Source organism: Lepisma saccharinum, chromosome 16, assembly GCF_977018435.1.
Source record: "Lepisma saccharinum chromosome 16, izLepSacc3.1, whole genome shotgun sequence".
In the NCBI taxonomy this organism is placed as follows: domain Eukaryota; kingdom Metazoa; phylum Arthropoda; class Insecta; order Zygentoma; family Lepismatidae; genus Lepisma; species Lepisma saccharinum.
This window is the reverse complement of record NC_139244.1, coordinates 54,716,856-54,737,315: the sequence shown is the minus strand read 5'-3', so window position 1 is coordinate 54,737,315 and position 20,460 is coordinate 54,716,856. Positions and strand designations below refer to the sequence as shown.

At 39.9% G+C, this 20,460-nt stretch overlaps 1 protein-coding gene across 3 annotated transcripts in view; it reads left to right on the top strand.

Annotated features, from left to right (window-relative positions):
- LOC146000484 (uncharacterized) overlaps positions 1-20,460 on the top strand; it is a 349,277-nt gene that overhangs the window by 75,931 nt on the left and 252,886 nt on the right. For all 3 annotated transcript variants that reach the window (XM_083138168.1, XM_083138169.1, XM_083138199.1), the window contains exon 2: positions 12,135-12,164. The gene's annotated coding sequence lies outside the window, so the exon portion shown is untranslated. The remainder of the gene's footprint in view (positions 1-12,134; positions 12,165-20,460) is intronic.

Sequence of the window (20,460 nt, the reverse complement as noted above, 5' to 3'; positions counted from 1 at the left end):
GCTCCGCCCCATTATAGTCGTGTATTTAACCCTATACTGGCCTCTATTGTTTACATTCGCTGATCGGTTAGTTCATATCAACTTTCCAGTCTGATCATTACCAGTGCGTAGTTAGAGATCGGTTAGTTCATTGAACTCTGCAGCCTAATTATTGCCTATTTTTGTGGGAGCAGGTAAAGGTTTATTATCCATTTTGCCTTGACTCATCTCACTCAATTCCCGGGTTCGATTCCCGGTGGAGGCACAAGTGGTTCGGATCCTACTTTAAACTGTAGGTCCATTCCCGATTAGCATTACTGTGCATAAAGTGGACTTAAAACACTAAATCAATCAATCAATCAATCATCTCACTAAACAGGTCGCTAGGTGCCGTGGCTTGCCGCGAGTTGATAGCTTCCTGGAGATGAGGCCTTGCTCGAAAAGGTTTATTATCCATATTTTTTACATTCCCTGGTGATGAGCTCGAAACGTTGGAAGCTAACGCCGATTTAACTTTGATTCTTGTTATTTAGCATTGCTTTTCTTCCACTTTTGCTAATCGCCACGAAGAGGATGAGTGATCATTGATTGAGTTGGTGTTTTAAGTCCACTTTATGCACAGTTAGGCTAATTGGAACTGGACCTACAGTTTAAAGTGGGATCCGAACCACTATGTGCCTCCACCGGGAATCGAATCCGGGACCCCTTGATTACAAAGCGTCAACGCTACCATTGCGCCATCGGGGAGGAGGGTTAGTGACCAGGGAACGGATTTATATGTAAACACATATTTATGTATGAAGCTGAAGTCTGTCATATTTTGTATTATATTTGCGCATCAGGGCATGTAAACTCGAAAAATTCAGTTTTTATTTCCCATACTTGTACATATATTAGGTTTTGGCCCAGATTTGAGATATTTTAGTTATTTTTATATATTATTTATATATTTCAGAACATTTCTCAATATATAATCCATATTCGTGCATACATGTCCCCGTGTGACCGAAAAAGTTGGGTGAATTTCTTGCGAATAACTGACAAATTTGAGGTACACTCCCATTCCTTCTTGCGGCATTGAACGCAGTTTTAGTCCATATAAATCCATCTTAAGAGACAACAGAAGGAAATTCACTTTCGAACACTTACAACAAAATTTTGTTATTCGTTGTTTTTGAAACCGATAATGGAAACACATTTTGTGTTGTTTTACAATTAATGTCAACGTAAGCGAACTGTATTTTGTGTAGCTCGTGTAGTGTCTTATATTATTAAAACGGAATTTGTTTTACAATTTTAACCATATTTAAGTCCATATTTTGGTGAAAATAACTATAACCATATGTATTTACATATTTAGCACATTTTTACTACGTGTAAGTCCGTTCCCAGGAGACGATATGAAACCCCAACGAACAGCCATGAGCAAGCCGGCATTCCAACCCGGCGCCCCTGGCTTTTATCCTTTGTAAACCGTCTACTACACACATTTATCCTCCACTTGTATCTCTAGTTTTCATTAATGTTTAAATTGATAAGGTAATGGTATTCAACGTAAAGTTCCCCGTGAATTTTGCAGCATGCCATCAGGCATAAATAAAGGGATGTGGGGATAGGACCCTACACATTCTATCGATCTCGGCCATGTCGGAAGTGATGTAATCAGCACCACACTATGGTCTCATTTATCCTCTCCGGATACCCAGGTACCCATTTATTTGAGGCTGGGTGAGGCCCAGAGCCGCTTTATGCGGAGACAAGGCCGAAAAATCCCGACCTTAGATCATCCACACCGGGAATCGAACCCGGGTCTCCCACGTGGCAGTCAGACGCCACACAGACCTTTTTTTTCTTATTAAATGGAATGTCCCTGAGCGCTAGTATCCCTTTTATTCACTTCTCTGTTTTTAACATGTATCAATTTTTACCAAATTCTCTGTTTTTTCATTGCGGATAAACACAAACATCCAAGTCCTAACCGGGTATCGAACCCGGAACCCCTTGATTACAAGGCGACGACACAGACTAAACCACCGCGGTTCCCTTAAATTGATAAATAATAGAGAAATATAAAAAAAAAACTGAATATGCTTACCAAGGCTGTAATTTATTTTATTATAAAACATAAACTAAACTTAACGTTTCAACCTTATAGTAAGGTCTTCTTCAGACTCTGCACCAAGTACAAATGTAACAAATGTGTATATATATCGTCCTGTTTTTGTATCTTGTTACATTTGTACTTGGTGCAGAGTCTGAAGAAGACCTTACTATAAGGTTGAAACGTTACGTTTAGTTTATGTTTTATAATAAAATAAATTACAGCCTTGGTCAGCATATTGAGTTTTTTATATCATGGAAAAAGGCTTAATGGTGTTAGAAATATCCATATCATAGTCAATATAATATTAAAAATTAATACGTTTACTGCAGAATGACTCATAGATCCCGGAAGCCTCGAAAGGTTCCTCGATTCCTTGTTAGCCCCTGTCGTAAGAAGCAATTTACCAACAATTAGTGCTTTCCATAGAAAGAAATACTTTCATCCGCTTTCCAACGGCACCGCATTATTGCGATGCTCTTTTTTATTATTATTATTTAGCCGTTGGAAGCGAGAACGTTACGGTACCCACTTCGCACGGGAAAAGCCTTTGTCTCTCGTCTGCACGGGAGCCTCTTTCCCCAAGCGTCTCCTGAGAAAGGCATAGTGGGTCGCCGCCAGGTATCACACCCATTATGGGCGAACTGGAGGTAATATATCGTGCAGCGCTTTCCCACAAGCGCTTAATTTCCTTTTTCACCAGCGCGATTATTACCCAGGAAAATTAGCGGAGGATTCCGGAAGTGTGAGGAAGACACACACACGCACGCACACACATTGCTTGCGAGGTACCTGGCAGGGAAGTTTGGTGTGTGCTGCCACCTGGAATGCTTCATGGGAACTAATTCACACACTGCTTACGAAAATTGTTCACTCACTGTTTGGGGAACTTTCCACAATCAACCGAAAATTATACCAGGAGATTATTTCACAATTTTCAGCTAAATTTGAATTATTTCAGTGGTTTCAACTTATATGGACTCGTGGGCTACAGCAAACCCAGTAATTTTGAATGATAAACGGAATAGAAGAAGTCTTCAGAAGTAGGTACAATTGAAAATGAATATGAAGAAAGACAAAAATTATGGCATGCCGCAGGAATAGCCTAATCCTATATGTTTGACTCACTTTGGAGTGAATTAACGAATGATAGAGGACGCAGGAAAAAGGCCACAAAAGTAGAATACCGCAGGCAAAGAGTTTTCACCAGAAGAAAGCAACCATAACATATTTGGTTATATAGAAAACAAAATTCCTAAAAGCATTCTTTGAAGCACGATAGTAGGATGAGGCAGTCAAACGAGAAGATTAAAAAATTTCACAAGAAATAGAGAGAGCAAATATTAGTTATTTTTTTTAACATGAATGTACTGTACATGAGTTGAAATTACTAGTGTACCTGAAAAATTTTCATTTTTTTAAATATGGTGTCAGTAAGATGGCGTCCTAGGTGTTGCACACATTGTTTGAGTCTCAGAGTAAATCCGCCCATGACGCTTCGTAGCATCTCCAACGCAATGTTGTGAATCTCTTGCCGAATTCGCTTCTTCAAATTATCCATGGTTCTTGGAGGGTTGTCCTTGAATACTTTGGATTTGAGGTAACCCCATCAGGGGGCCGTCAAATCGGGTGAACGGGCAGGCCACGAAATATCACCGAATGTGCTGATGAGACGACCATGAAATGCGAGTCTAAGCACATCCATAGACACTCTGGCAGTATGGCTAGTTGCACCATCTTGCTGGAAGAGTGTTTCTTCATCTGGGTCATAGTCATCGAGGGCAGGCAGGAAAAAGGTTACCAATATGTCAGCATAACGTCATGGGCGGATTTACTCTGAGACTCCGACAATGTGTGCAAAACCAAGGACGCCATCTTACTGACACAATATTAAAAAAAAATAACATTTTTCAGGTACACTAGCAATTTCAACTCACGTACAGTACATTCATGTTAAAAAATTAACTTTGCTTTCTCTATTTTTTTGTGAATTTTTTAAATCTTCCCGTTAGACTGCCTCATCCGATATATGGATTCGGAATATAAACAGTAGCTGAAATTCTTCGAAATATTGTGCTACCAGAAACTGTTCAAGATTTGCCCGAGACATGAACTAAATATGTACAGTCACCGGCAATAAGAATGGGACATCTAGATCCTCAAATACTCGCTTCCCTGCAAGGTTTTATGTGTATTGCCTAACTACGGAGCTAAGTTAATTTTAATAGAAAATTTTCAATGGCAATTTCTACCACCGCCGTGTATGTCTCTTTATGTTTATATCGTCAGAAACAATAACAATAGTTCTTAGCAATTAATTTTGACGAAAAAACAAACAGATCTAGACCTTTTTATGTGCTGGGGCGTGTTCATTTACCATGTGTAATGCTGCACTATATCTCGTTAGCACACGAAAAAAGGGTTACATAAAATGACAATCGAAGCATTATAGAAGTTACATTACAACTCTACACTTGCAAATCAATCACAAACCAATACTAACATGAAAATATGAGCTGTTGATATGAGTGGTACTCTGATGCCGGCTTTAGACGAAGGCATGGACGTCCGCAGGATTTTTTCCAGGGAGGGGCAAGGAAGGTATTTTTTTTCCAGGGAGGGGCAAACACGGCACATTTTCTCCAAAAATAGTGTTGTTCCCTAAAAAAAACATTGCTTAAATTTGAATTTATGATGTTCATGCAATAATTAACACATATTATTGTGGCTAAAATGAAATTATATGTGTGAAATACGTAATTTTTGGTAGACTTTCATATTCCAGGGGGGCCACGCCCCCCTCTCTTCCGGACGCCCATGCACGAAGGCATTTCCTTTAACATTTTTGCTAGCATAAATGCTATGTAAATGTTTCCAAAAATCTTACAGCAAATAGTACTTTACACGAAAGCATTTCACGGAACATTTCGGTTAGCTATTGCGATTACAATGTGTAATAGATACAGCACGAAAGGCACACCGAGTTACACCATCTATGGTGAGTGCACGGTGTTTACAATTTAACCCTTTCTAATGCGAGATTTTTGGCTTCATCGCTGTGGAAACAAGCGAGAAGCAGGATATTTAACCTACTCGTCATTGCTATGTCCATAATTATTGTATTCATCATCATCATCATTGCATGTTGTTGTATTTTTTGCAGCATAGTATATGAAACATGTTAGGCCGGAAGGTAGCGTAAGGAAGAAGATTTATTTACTCATATATTTTTCATTTTTTCTATTTTAGCGTTAATAATATTTTTATGTGATGTCTTATTAAATATTTTTTTATTAAACATTTATGAATATATATTCAAGTAGACTTCTTTACATATCAATTGTACACTGTGTCCGACAGACACTGCTTGCCTGTTTACGTAAGTGAAATGAAAAATATTTTCTTACGCCTCACCTTCTTTATCAAACATTGTTAAATGAGAAAAAAGAGAGAAACAAAGTCCAAAAAATATCATGTTCGCAGAAAGTATCGTTTGGAGTATGTGAAAAAAAAATATAATCACCATGCCCGGTTAGGGGTTAAACAACTAAAATATTCTTCCATACGCGTACAGTAAACGTTGTAAAGTATGTATTTAAGCAGCGCCATTCTTTTGTACCTAAAACAATTTAATACGAAACGTTATTCCTCTCGTTTGAATAGTTATCGGCTATTAAAAATGTGTTGTGGTACATTGTTTGCATCTCACTCGGCCGCCATTACAGCTGCACTCGTGACCTAGAGATCGCTTCTGATTGGTTATCTACGAAATATGCTACGGAAATAGGATCGATCATATTCTTGAGAAATGCCATGAAATACGCCATGGCATCTAAAATGCCTTAAAATTTCTCACTTTACACGGTAGCTTTTTGGTCATGGCATAAATGTTAAGGAAAATGCTAAGGAAAATGCTTTCGTCTAAAGCGGGCCTAAGGTAGGCGCTAACAGCGAATCCCGCGCTGGTAGTTGGCTCGACTCCTATAGGTGTGTTTCACCTACGTCACAAACTGTTGCATTGTGGGATCGAGCAGCCATGATTGTGGCGGGTTCTTGTAAACATTCGGAATTCAAGCGGGCGGGCAGGCGATTTGAACCTTGTTTACAATGGTATACTTTGTGCAATATTAGGTTGTTTAGGTCTAACAGGCACTCACGTTTATCCTAGAATATTCCAAGAAAGAACAGAAGGTGCAATTCACGGCACAGAATTTTCCGATTGCTGATTAGAATACGCCGTCATGGCGAGAGTAAAGCGTGCCAACATTAATGAACAAAACAAACAGTACAGAGCGGTGTGGGTGAACATTTCTTTTCAGGTAAGTTCATATATCACATTTCTCTGTGACTTTTAGTACAAATGGATTGAACTGGTGTTCTTTTTATCATACTTGCAAGTAGCGTTTCCTCGTTATTGTTTTATTTGGTGGAAAGGTGTTGATAAGTTTGACGATAAAAATGATAACATTCAAAGTTAAATTCATCTTGATAGTTGCACGCCTGTACTTGATTATTTATATTTCATTCATTAACACAAACTGTTACTAATTGTTATCCTATTCATGAGAAAAGGTGCCGGTAGTAGGTTTTGCGTACTGTCAGAAAAAAGCACTGCTTGGTTAAAACATGTTAATGATATATCAAAGTATCTCAAAGTGATTGATTTATTTGATTTATTTTACTTTGTTTTTCTGCTATATTTGGCTAGTCGTTAAGATCAGTCATGCCAAGGCCGAGATTCGAATCCGGGACCCCTGGCATCGTAGTGTGTTGTGCTAACCACTCCGTCACTGAGGCCTGCATATCCCAAATTGTTAAAGCAAGGAGTGAAATTACTGTTTTTGAACAACTCAACATTTCAAATTACTGCTCTTGAACAAACGTTAAAAGCAAACACAGAAGATAATGGCTGAGTCTTCGAATTTTCAGTTAATCTGTGCTCAAGGTCGTCGATGACCACTCTCTCCAACCCCGACCGGGAAACATAGGTTACTTACTGGATGGAAATATTTCAAGCAGAATCCGAACCACTAATAAATACGAAAACAAACTGATTCCATGTGGCTGGTTCAAGTAAATAAACACAGGTGAACTAGAGTTGGGCTTTTCGTTGCATTTTTATGCAATGTTACCGACATTTTACACAGTACTAACAACAAACGTGCTCTTGGAGCAGGTGTAACGAACGCTGCGTGGTGGGTATTTCCCTGCAGACGACAAACAGCTTTGCCGCAAACATGGCCGCGGTGCGGATCCTGTCGTCACATGAAACCTACCTATAGGTATTGTGCCCTGACCTTTGGCCATAACCGCAGCTCCAACTCCCTAATATTCTGCACGAGCACGCACCAGTTTCCTTCCCCGAGTGCGTGCGACGAGCGACGAGGAAGCGCGTGCATCTTCCGCTGAGTGGTCACAGGCCGCTCGGCTGAGCGAAGCAGGTTCGTCATCCTGCGAGGTCCTCATGCGTGGAGGAAAGGCAGGATGCGCGAAATAATTATCCCCGGCTTTCTCTCCCGTGTCTCACCTGCCGCCAACATGTCTTGTGCTGTTCGGCGTTTCCTTTGCTTTCCTCATTCCTTAGACGTCGCTAGTGAGGCAACGCTGACGACTATTCTCCGTCCGCTGTGAGAACGAAGTCAACGTAAACTAATACTTCTAAGAAATACTATTGGTTGTTCCACTGGCAGCTGCGTAGGAATATAAAGTCCACGCGATGAAAGAATGCAGCCAGACTTTCCAGCTCCAAGGAGATAGATACAGCATTATCGATTGTTAATTACCCTAAACACAAGTGAATAACAAGACACCCCAATTATCGAATACCCCATATATTGAAGTATATCACAGTGCTGCCACCTCTGGTCAAGCGCGAAACTACTTCCATGCAGTACGCGGGAGGCTGCTTCTGATTGGCTTTAACCTTTTAAATGTGATTGGTTGATACCTTTTTATTCAAAATGGCGAGAGAGTTTATTCATCGGTCCTTCCCAAAGACTTATTAGATGTACGTACGATGAATGAGCAGCGACTAAGATAGATACATCTATTGGACTGTAGCTAAACTACTAGACACTTACATACGATCCTTCTCGAGGCCAGTTGGACTAGTCGACAGCTGGTGTCCGTTCACAGTTCAACAAAGAAGCTCTGACAATCAGAGACACCATAAAGTTACTCACCTCCAAATCCTACCGTTAATTCGGCAGTGCAGTACAAAACAAAAACAAATCGTCTCTATGGCAACGAACATTCCTTGATTGGTCTTCTTACTTGATACCCGCCTACAAAAGTGATAATATTCACCTGATAGCTTGGAACCCTCTTGACTCGGAGAATAGTGCATGTGGCTGTGCACGGTTACTACAAAGCATTTGGTTTTGGTGAACAATCATTTAAGCCCGAAGCACGCGGAACTGGATTTCCAGTAAGAATGCCCTAGTTGGCGCTGGACTGGCTACCCATTTGCTAGTTTTCGCCTCACACGATACTTGCTACCGTACTTGTCGATAGTCATTTTTTCCCCATAAGACATTGCGCAGAGCAGGCAATCTCTGTAAGGATGGACGAACAATTTGAAGAATGTTGTAGGAGAATTACTGCTTTGTGGTTTTTATTAAAAATTAAAAAAGGAAAGTATGGACTACAAATTGGCTTGAAAAAGATATGGTAATCAATGCGTACCGAACAAGCTTTTTAATTAAATCGGGTACGCATATTCAAAATTCATACATGAGATTTGCAGGATTCATTCACACACACACACACACACACACACACACAAATGAAACATTTAATACACTTGTATCTCTTTCCTTTTTTTATGGAGAAACTAACAAAAACAACCAACACTCGGAAACCACAGACAAAAAACTCCCCTTTACAAACTCACAGATTATCTTCACATGGCCAAACTTTGCTCGGATGGGCTGTTCCACAGAATCCAGTCGAGGAGAGCCAGTAGCAATTAGAACATGTCCTATTCCTCCAAACCAGTCAAGCAGTCAGCCAGGCAGCCATCACATCCGGGCAGGTAGCCAGCCAGTTCAGCGCCAACTAACTGCTAACTGTATCCAGTTACATGTGATTCGGCCTTTACTTGCCACTTATTTAAAGAGGCGGTATAGTGCGCGGCACATCCAGCTGCTACCAGTCAACAAACAAGAAATAATAGCAGACTGCCAAACAAAGACCTCACAGGGAACAGCTAAGAGTAAGAGAATGGGGGAAAGCGAAATATCAAGGTTGTGGGAAAAAATGAAAGAGGCGCGCTGGCATGGTTGTTCTTTGTGCGATGGGGAGGAGACGGACGAGCATATCCTACTGAACTGCCCTTCTACACGTGACCTAATGGACAAATGGATGAAAAACTTAACAGGGAGGGAGGTGATAGAAGTGGTAGACGATAGAATAAAGATAAAGGAAACGGGGCACTAAGTTGGGAAATACCTGGGAGAAGTAAGAGAACGGCGGAGGAAAGCTATTAGAGAAGGCAGCGAAATGATTGATCATGCTCCAGACGAGCCATCTTTATAGTGTAAGTGTGTGGAAAGCAAAATGTATGCGTTTTTTGGTGAGAGTGCAGGAAAATAGAAGTGGGGCGAGGAAGAAGGAAGAAAGACTGGAAGAAGAACTGTGGAGGGAGGGGAAGAATGTGTATATAGGGGACAAAGTAAGAGACAGCTTAAAAGAAAACTAAATGTAACAAAATATTGTAGAAAAAATCAAAACTATGTAATGCGTACAGCCTATGGCTCGCACAAAAGGAAAATAAATACAAAATGCTAAGCGGAATTGTAGGTTAGGAACGCCAGGTTTATATCTCTTAGCAATTAGTTTTAGTGACTGTTATCAGCTGGATGTGCCCCGCACCAGATCCTTTAAAGAGACTGAGAATATAAAGTAAAGCGATAAAAATGCAGAGAATGGTAGATAGAAAAGGAGACACGAGAAAAATGTGTGAAAATGATAAATGAGACGAACATAGTAAAAGAAAGATAGAATTGGCGTTAACACCAGGCCCGTAGCTAGAATTGATCTCCAGGGAGGGCTCTCACGGGTTATCGGGGGGGGGGGGGGGCTTGTAGACCAAGTCTATTTTTCAAAGGTTTAACAGAATTAAATGAAGGTAACATAAAATTTAGAAATATCATGCAAATACTACAGTTTTTTCTATATATTCTAAAACATCTATTGAAGTGTTAATTGACTGCTACTGACACCATCCCTTTATACACAACTCTATACTATTTTTGATGATACAGGTATTTACATCATGCAAGTAGAAATGTACAATATTAACTTCAATCATAGTGCCTGCCGTACCCCGGCCGAAGCAATAAAACTCCTCTTCGTTCCCAAAGCTATGGATCTGTTGGCATTTGACGCAGCTGTGGAAGGAATGTGGATGATGCCGTTACAATTCCAGATATTTGTCAAACGAGAGGCTGCAACACGGGCAGGGATGTTACAGATAAAGAAGCTCCACTATGAAAGAACTTTCTAAAGTCTAGAGAATCTTCTAAACCCTTGCCGGTACTAAGACTTCTGCTCACAAACAAGATGAACAAATCTAATAGCTGTTGTTCATGTTCTGTGAATTTATCCCTCGCGAAATTGTGAACAAAATGATATATGCTGTCTAAATTTTCACTCATCACATCAAGGAAATTAGAATACAAAATAGTTTTACCTAATGTCATGGGGGCTGGCGGCAGTGCAAGGGAGCTGAGCCCCCCCTGGCCCCTGCCTGGCTACGGGCCTGGTTAACACATAGCCTACATATACCCATGGCTTATCCTAGATTTGAACCGAGGACATCCACTTTTACACCGTTCCAGAAGCCTCAGGTTACCTTGAATCCCACCTGCCCCCTTCCTTCTCTTTCACAAGCCGAAATTGGTTAACGAGAGTCTGCAGGTTAATTTTGGTTATGAGTAAGGCAGTCTCTTTATGACGAGTTACGAAAAAAAAAAAAAAAAAGCGGACATGAAAATCGTGCATGGAACAGATGGAAACCTCTTGCTGTTGTCCAGACTTTCTTCGCCACTCACCATGCAAAATCGTAAACGCCACGCCCTAAGAGTCACGTGCATGCATGATGCTCAATAGGCATTCCGGGATTTGGGTCCTCAAGGGCGAAACAGTGTTGCAAACTTATTCGTTATAGCACTAAGTACAGCAGAACTTGCTTCCTAGTATTATTGAAATACCCTGTCAGTAGGAGTTTGAGGGATCCCGAATAGTCAGAAAATTCCAAATGGCAATTTAAAACAGTGGTGAATTCTCGATGATTCCTACATTGCAAGTCCAGAAATGCAAAAAAAAACAAAAAACAATCACTTAAGGGAAAATAAATTACATAATTCGAGATTTCCACACCGTCTGGAAAGTTTAAACATTTCCCGGCCCGAAAATTGACCGACCAAGTTGGGACATACCGAATTTCTCCCGTCCCGAACGTCGGGATTTTAAACATTTCCCGTCCCGACCAATTTTTTTTCCCCTCATACCCTTACCTGTCAGGGTGGGACTAGTACTCCGGGACACCGAACAAAATCCAAGTGCCCCTGACTCCGATAAGGCACTGAAAGGGTCCATACACCCTTGCACAAGGACAGCCTCCTTTACACTATAACAGAGATCTTGATTGACAATGAAATTTCACTCTAAAATACCAAGCTTGAATACTTCCTTCATAGATGGCAGAACAATATGTTTAATTTTTATTAGACACAAAATCAAGTAATACTAGAAAAAGTTGATTAAAGTTCTAAGAATTTTCTAAAAGGTATTTATCTTCTAAAATCCATGAAAATATACAATGTTAGAGTGCTTTGGCGACGAAAATTTGGAGTATAAATTAAACTCTTGTAAACTAAGAACTTTTCTGTTGGTGTAAAGTTCTTGGGCAAGGTCTTCCTGTATTAGGTCTATTTTCTTGAAGTTATTTCAATGCCCTTAATAATATGTAGGAATACAAGTAAAAAAAGATGTTTTAAAATGAAAATGCAAGCAAATAACCACAAACTAATTCGCTTTATTTTACTTCCAGATATCATTGGTGCTCTTGAGGTGTGAATAGGTAAGTACTCTCAGGGTTTATATTATTGCAATATCTCTTTAATATATTTGTTAAAACGAGTTCTTGACACTCGACGAGACGTTACACTTCGCATATTGTAGTAGATACGATAGGTTCAATTATAACACATTCATTCAACTTATACTCATAAAACTTAGAATCTGTTTTATAAGTAGAAAATACTTGTGTGCTAGAGAGCAAAGTAAGTTTTTTTTAACTTTTTTAAAGTAAACTTACTTTGCTCTCTAGCTTTCACCTTATCATGTGGCTTCCTCAGGAGATAGGACAAGAATAGTCAAGATTTAAGACATGGGAAGGTAAGTTAAGGTTAAAAATATAAAAATACGATAAAAATATAAAAGAGAGTATAGTGCCCTGTCACTCCTTCTTACTCCTTGTCTGTCTGGCAGCTGACTGTCCTATCCAATATGGCTGCCTGGCTGGCAGGAAGTAACTTCCTGTTGGTCATTTTATTGTGATATGATTGTCTGGATTCCGCACAGGAACACTGCACTTTTTGTACTCCTGCTTAGAGCATTCACGTGAATATTCGTGGCTACGTAAACTTATTAAACTATAGAGAATGTCTAGACAACAACGAAAACAAACCACACGAATATTCACGCGAATGCTCTAAGCAGGAGTAATTGAAGACTAAAATTGGCAAACGCTGTAGTTGCCACAAGAATTCAAACACCGTTTTCCACGTTAAACTGTGCCATGCTTGATAATGTGATAAACGTGAAAAGTAGCTGGTAGCCCTAAGTAGTTCAAAGGACGTGTAAAAAGGCAGTAGTGTGAACGTTCGTACGGGCTGATGTGCTGAACGATGCGATTTCCCAACACTTTCGCTTTTGGCACTTACAACGTTTACCACTTGTAGTCCTCAATTTTTCAGATTTTGAAATATCATAGCGGATTTTGCAAAGAAGAGGAAATTTCGAAAACGGCTTCGCTGGACTCTGCCAAAGGTCCAGCGAGCCTTAAAGCTTTGGTTTCTAATAGGGTACAGAAATTTCATACACACACATACAGTATGTAAGGTACCTGAGCCCAATATGGCGTAGTACCCAATATGGCATATTTGCTGTTTCCAAGTAGTTACAAGATTGATTCAACAGATGGCGTTAGCATGTCATTTAGACTTTCCGAATGACGTGATCAAACCTGTTGGTTGTAGTGCAGTAACTTGAGGACAAAAAAGCGAAATAGCTGGACCCTGTGATTGTCTTCTACGTGATCTAATATTGCATATGTGAGTTATTACTTAGTGCATCTTCCAAGTGATAGGTGTCCATATTATGATAGCTCATAATTTGTGCTTTACAACAATGTACTTAGTTTACACTTTAATCTAGTCTTGTTTATAACGAAGGAAAAAAGATCAGTATGTAAGATATTCCTTTGGCCTACATAGGAATATATCGTGAAAGACATACGCACATGTGACATTTGTTACTTTTATGTTCGCATAGAGTGTGTAGGAGTCACTAAGGATGATGAAGGACCTTTCATTTGCCCAAATTGTGATGTGTAATTTGTGCCTTCTGATGACAAGTTTTGACACGTCACTTCCTTGTTTATAGGTTTGTAAATAATGTTACTTCTTTGTGTAATCTCACATGTATCAATATACTTATCTACCTATAAAAATAACGTTGTAGTACTTTCTTTTCAATTTATGTTGCATTTTTTATGTGAAAGAACTAAATACATCTATCACTAGGCCATATTGGGTACATATGTATACCAATATGGCCTAAACGTTACTTTTAACAAAATCTTCCCTGCACCCATGTTATTATTTGAAACTGACTCCAATTTTCAGTAAACGTCCAGAAATGTTCCCTCGTTTAAATCTTACCATTAGTTTTACCATTCTGACTTTGTACACCATCTCAAGTAATCGCAAACTTTAGGTAGGCCATATTGGGTTCAGGTGCCTTATGCAATGCTATCTGTGTATGATGATTCACTGATTTGGTTTCTTTTACTTCTTATTTCTGCTACTTTTGGCTAATCGCGAAAAGCAGAATGATAAAATTGATGAAGGAACATTCACATAGAACACCCATGACCAGGTCTGGATTTGAACCCGAAAACCCTGACGTTGCAGCGCTCTGAACTAACCAGTTCGCCACGGAGGTGGCTGTCTCTCTCTTTCTCTCTCTCTCTCTCTCTCTCTCTCTCTCTCTCTCTGTGTAGGATGGTATTTGAAGAGGGATTAGGAGGAGTTCTCTCCTTTGATTACTATTTTTTTATTTTACTTTTCGAGGGTAAGGAAAAGTAACTCCTGATACTTCAAGACAGTGGCGTACGCATAATTTTCTCGGGAGGGGCTGGGATTGTGCAAAGCTGCTTTCTAGGGAGGCTGAATACACAGTAGGATATTTCGTATATCAAAACATTTTCCACTCCCAAAAATGGAAATAGGGGGGGGGGTCATTTTTAGGCGAGTTTGTATTTACAACTGCTTCCCCCCCCGAGTTTTTTCCTGCTTTTATTTGAAAATAATAATTTTCTGAAAATTTCGAAGGGGGCTGCAACACCTTCATCCCCCTTGTGTACTCCAGTGCTTCAATAGATGTTTCTAGAATTTCCCTCACTGTAAAGTCTTCAATTATGTACTACACTTTTCGTGTCGTAAAGAAGTGAGTACGGCAGGTTCTTATGCTGATTTGGTCTATAGAATATGTTACATAATTTTTAGTAATGTAGAAACTTATTGATAATTTCTTCATTTATTTTGCATTTTATTCATATTGCAATGATACGCAGTTATTCTCACTCATGATACCTTCAACGAAGTCCACTGATGCATATCCTAACAGTTGGGCTGAAAAGTTCGTAGGCTGACTCATAGATGGCGTTACTAGAATTAAATCCATGTGATTTTTACTTAGTACTAACCTTCAAAAGATACGTGTATAAATTTCACAGCTGCCGGATAATTAGTTCGTGAGATATAGCATTGTGAGTGAAGCAGCTTTTGTTATTGTGAAAAAATGGATAAAAAAGAATATCGTGTGTTAATAAAGCATTGCTTTTTGGCGAAAAAAAATACTGTTGAAGCCAAGGCTTGGCTTGATAAACATTATTCGGACTCTGCACCAGGAAAATCAACCGTTGAGAAGTGGTTTGCTAAATTTAAACTAGGCGAAATGAGCATCGAAGACGATGCACGCAGTGGACGCCCCAAAGAGGCTGTTACCGACGAAAACATCAAAAAAGTCCACAAAATAATTTTAAATGATCGTAAAGTGAAGTTGATCGAGATAGCTGATACTTTAAAAATATCAAAGGAACGTGTTGGACATATTGTGCATGAATATTTGAACATGCGAAAGCTGTGTGCAAAATGGGTGCCGCGCGTGCTCACAATCGATCAAAAGCAACTACGTTTTGATGATTCGGAGCAATGTTTAGCGATATTCAACCGTAATAAACACGAATTTTTCCGTCGATATATTACAATGGATGAAACATGGCTCCATAACTACACTCCAGAGTCCAATCGACAGTCAGCCGAGTGGACTGCACGTGATGAACCGAATCCAAAGCGTGGAAAGATGCAACAGTCGGCTGGCAAGGTTATGGCATCAGTATTCTGGGATGCGCATGGTATTATATTCATCGATTACCTCAAAAAGGGCCAGACCATCAACAGCGATTATTACATAGCGTTGTTGGAGCGTTTAAAGGATGAAATCACGAAAAAACGGCCCCATTTGAAGAAGAAAAAAGTGCTGTTTCATCAAGACAATGCACCGTGTCACAAATCAATGAAAACGATGGCAAAATTATATGAATTAGACTACGAATTGCTTCCCCATCCATCATATTCTCCAGATCTGGCCCCCAGTGACTTTTTCCTGTTTACAGACCTTAAAAGAATGCTCGCTGGAAAGAAATTTAGCACTGATGAAGAGTTAATCGCAGAAACTGAGGCCTATTTTGAGGCTAAAGAGAAATCGTACTATAAAAATGGCATCGAAAAATTGTATGACCGCTATAATCGTTGTATCGCCCTCGAAGGCAACTATATTGAATAATAAAATCGAATTTTGTCAAAAAAATATTTTTTACTATGTTAGCCTACGAACTTTTTAGCCCAACTGTTATTACTTTCTCTCCATCTGGCGTCGTTGCTCAAACAGTCTTTTAGTAAATCAACCGAGACACCGATCATCATAAACGCACAGAGCCTTCGGTCTTGTCTGCACCACGTGACTTTTCTTATTGAGAAAATGCGATTAAGACTTGTCACCGAAAGAAGCCTCATCGCGTCGCATAAAAGAAGCTGCTGTGGATCTTGTTAGTGGCCTATGGAAGAAGCTTTCTGGGTCACGGCTCGTCTTTCACAGCGTTGGAAGAAGAACCTTCGTCTCATTAGGAGCTCGTGAAGGGTTTGTTTCATGATTGCAACTCCTAGCAGAGGGCAATGCACTCGATAGCGAAACAATTCGCTCTTTAATCTCCCTTTAACAAAGTGATTGCTTGTATGCAGTGATGCAGTTTTGGAAGTAACTACATAGTTTGGTGAGATTCGTCCAAAATGGGGACACTCATATTTTGGCCTACCAAGAGCAAAGTTACCAACGAAAAAAATGTGAAACTTTTCTGCATAGGCCCTAGACTATCAGTGAAAGAAGCTTGTTTGTGTGTGTGTGTGTAAAAAAAAATAATAATAATAATTATGGGAGGCAGAAAAAAAACATTCTTTCTGGAAAATATGCAATGTCTCCGTTTGGGAAAAATGGGGTACTCATATCAAACAATGTAAATTCGAGGTCTAATGTAGAATTTTGCTAAGGGAAAAGCGGCTACAGCCGTATTGCGCACACTTTTCCGGTTTTGTCAGTGGTGTCTGATAAGCCGTTGACAAGCTGTCACAATATACAGGATTGCGCACAAAAAAATGAGGCGATGTTGTCAGATGCAAAATGTCCTCAAGCCGTTCTCACTTCTGTTGTGTTTGCTGTGTTTTGCCTAACCTAACCTAACTTATCTTGACTTGCTACATTTACTGGTCAAATTATATTTTTTATTTAATCCTTAAGAGATTTACTATTTTATTTCTAATTTCTCTTTGTCTTCTTGTCTAAAGAAAACAACACAGTTTTGCGCACAGACTTTAAAGCTATCAAAGTGGCAACGTTTTATCAAAATCTGTGCGCAAAACAGGTCAATGAGGTTTGTGCGCAATCCTGGATCTAAAGTGTGCGCAATTCGGTTGCGGCGGAAAAAGCTGCCCCTGTGCGTGTGCACACATGCCATGAAAGCATGTGGATTGAGTTGGAGTTTTGAGTCTACTTTATGCACAGTAAGGCTAACCAGGACTGGACCTACAGTTTAAAGTTGGACCCGAATCACTATGTGTCTCCACCGTGTATCGAACTCGGGACCCCTAGATTACAAGGCGACGACGCTACCACAGCGCCATCGGCGAAGCACGGATATTGGGTGATGTTGAGGTATAGAGCTCCACATATTCTCGATCTCGACCATAGTTGGGATGATGTGATCAGCATAACGGCCGGCCGCCTTTACCCCCCCAGGTACCCATTGATAAGGAATACGCGACCGAACGTGCCACCGACAAAACGTACCTACCACCTGACCGACTACCTGCGAAGGGTCTTCTACAAAAATCATTTATAGAAATTACGATTTTACGATTTTCTCTAGTTTTGCTGATTTCCATCACACTTTATCCAGGCTTTGGACTGGCAAAATTACTATTTAATGCATACTCGTATATAGCTATTTTGGCGTTTTTAAAATCAGCTGTGGTTAAGCTGTCGTTCACATGTTTTTCATTTGTTTTATCTTTTCGTCTTTTTTTTCGATTTTCATTTTAGTTATTTTAGCAGCAACAATATACCCCCACACCCCCTATACGCCTTCATGGCGTGGTGCTAAGCACAGGGGAGCACTTTATCTTTACAATATTGTCTCTGATGTAAGTTGAATTTTCTTTTAAAGCTGTATCGCCTTGTTTTACGAACAAAATTATAACTATGCTTGCCTAATCTACTAACCTTACCGGAAATGGTTCGTTGGGCTATCCGTCAATGGTTTGTGGGGCTACCCGTGCATAATGTACTACTGATCAGAAGGCCAAAGTTAGTTTTCCTTGAAGTGGTACGTTTTGTCGCGGAGTAAATATTTGTCTGAGTGGTACGTTTCGTCGCGAAAACCCAAGTGGTACGTTTTGTCGTTGGTACGTTCTGTCGGGACACCATTGATAAGAGGCTGGATTGACCTCAGAGCCGCGCAGAAACAGGGAACAAAAACTTAAAAGAAAAAAGAAAGTCAAGTTAACCAGGAAAATACAATAAAATTATAAGACAGGGATTTTTTTGTCATTTTTGTTTTTTAAACATCTACGCTTAATAAACAACATAATAGCGCAGATTTGTCCGAGAATTAAAGATTAGGCCTAGTAGGTAAAACATATATCTCAATATTGGCCAGTGGCGTTCAACGTCTCCGTTTTAGCAGACAGTAACGGACTCTAGAAAGGATGTAAGATAACCTAGTCCTCCTCCATGGCCGGTGGCCACCCACCATCGTGAGGAAATTGGGGAGCTACGAGTGAGTAGCGTAACCCGGTCTCGGAAATCTACAACGGCTGGTCGTTTGAATTGCGGACCCCACGTCACCCCATTACTGGTTGAAGGTCACACCTCTAGGTAGGATTCTGGGAAGGAGACTGGCAGTCGGGAGATTGACCTAGGCCCTTCAAGGGCTGTCGAGCCACGGGTTATTTAAGATAACCTATCAACACGTGTGTCAAAATCTAACTTTAAACTTGAAGAATCAATGCTGTGCTTACCAAAATTGAGAACTTCGTAGAAAATAGAAGGTCGTGCTACCGCGTCCACGACCCGATTCAAACTGGCATATAAACGGACAGGAATGGTAATTCCGCGGTGCTTCCCAGGTAGCAAAGCAGCATTAATCAGTGAAAAACGAACGTCCCCACTTGACCTACCTTCTCCCTTTTGTACCCACAACGGCAAAAGAAACAGTAGGCGAATTGTCCACCATTATTTTCATTCGATCTGTATTACGCAATGTGATGGTAATGAATTGAAAAAATGACGTCAATAAACAGAGGACAATGCCTGCTTCGAACAAACATAGTTTCATTCCTAAAAAAACATAGAATGTTGAGTAAAAAAAGTAATGAAAATAGCGGTAGACAATTTGCCTAACATAATCTTTGCCGTTGACTGTACGAGTCAGTTCATGCAGCAGTTACTTTTTTAACGAATTCTAACAGTAAGTAACTAATTTTAGAAGTAAGAACAGAACTGTAATGGAGTTACTTTTTTCCATTACAAGTAACGTGAGCCTAACAACGGACGGTGTAGAAATGAAGTACAGGGTGATTATAAAGTCAATATACATTTCTGCATGAACAGGATCTATTTCACAAAATACAATATGTTCTGAAACATATATCACAGTAGGACACAAAATCAGTATAACTCAATATGACCATCCCTCAAGTCTAGGCACAGATCCTACCGGTCCACCACAGCCTCCAGACTCCAGATACGTTACCAGGACTGCATATTTAGTGAGTATAAGAAGTAAAGGAAGATATTCTCTGTATTGTACATTCTTACCCCAATTTGTGTATGTTACCAGTCAGTAAATTAAACTATTGCCTTTCGGTTCTAAATACCTCAGAACATAGGTCATTAAATCTTATGATAGCATTTGCTCTTAATTTAGAAACACTATATTAACATTTTAAGAAACCCCAGAATCGTACAAAAAAGAGCAATGATATGACGAAATTGATGAAGGGACACTCGCAACCATGCTCTGCAAGTAACGAAGCAACAGTGTGGCAACGCTGTAGACAGAGCAACGTATGCCGAACGTCACTTGTTCATATCATCAAACATGGTTCCTATGTTTCTGTATGGAGAATGATCGCGGTAATGAAGAACGTACTTTTGCAACATATATAGACGTAAGTGTACAATTTTTACACGTCACCATAAATATGGAGATCGCGGTGGCCATAATCCCACTGAGATCACTCGTCCTGGAAAACACTCTCCCAAGTAACGCATTGTGTTCCCAGCTGTGTGGGCTGTGGTATTGTCCTGTTGAAACCATCTGCGTTCCAACTTCTCAGCTGACAACGTGTTAACAAATTCTCTCACCATTGTCACATACCGTTCAGAGGTCCACGGTCTGTTCAGAGAATGTAATGAACACGCGACTGCTTGATATGGCACACCAAACGCAAATTTTCTGTGAATGCAGAGGCAAC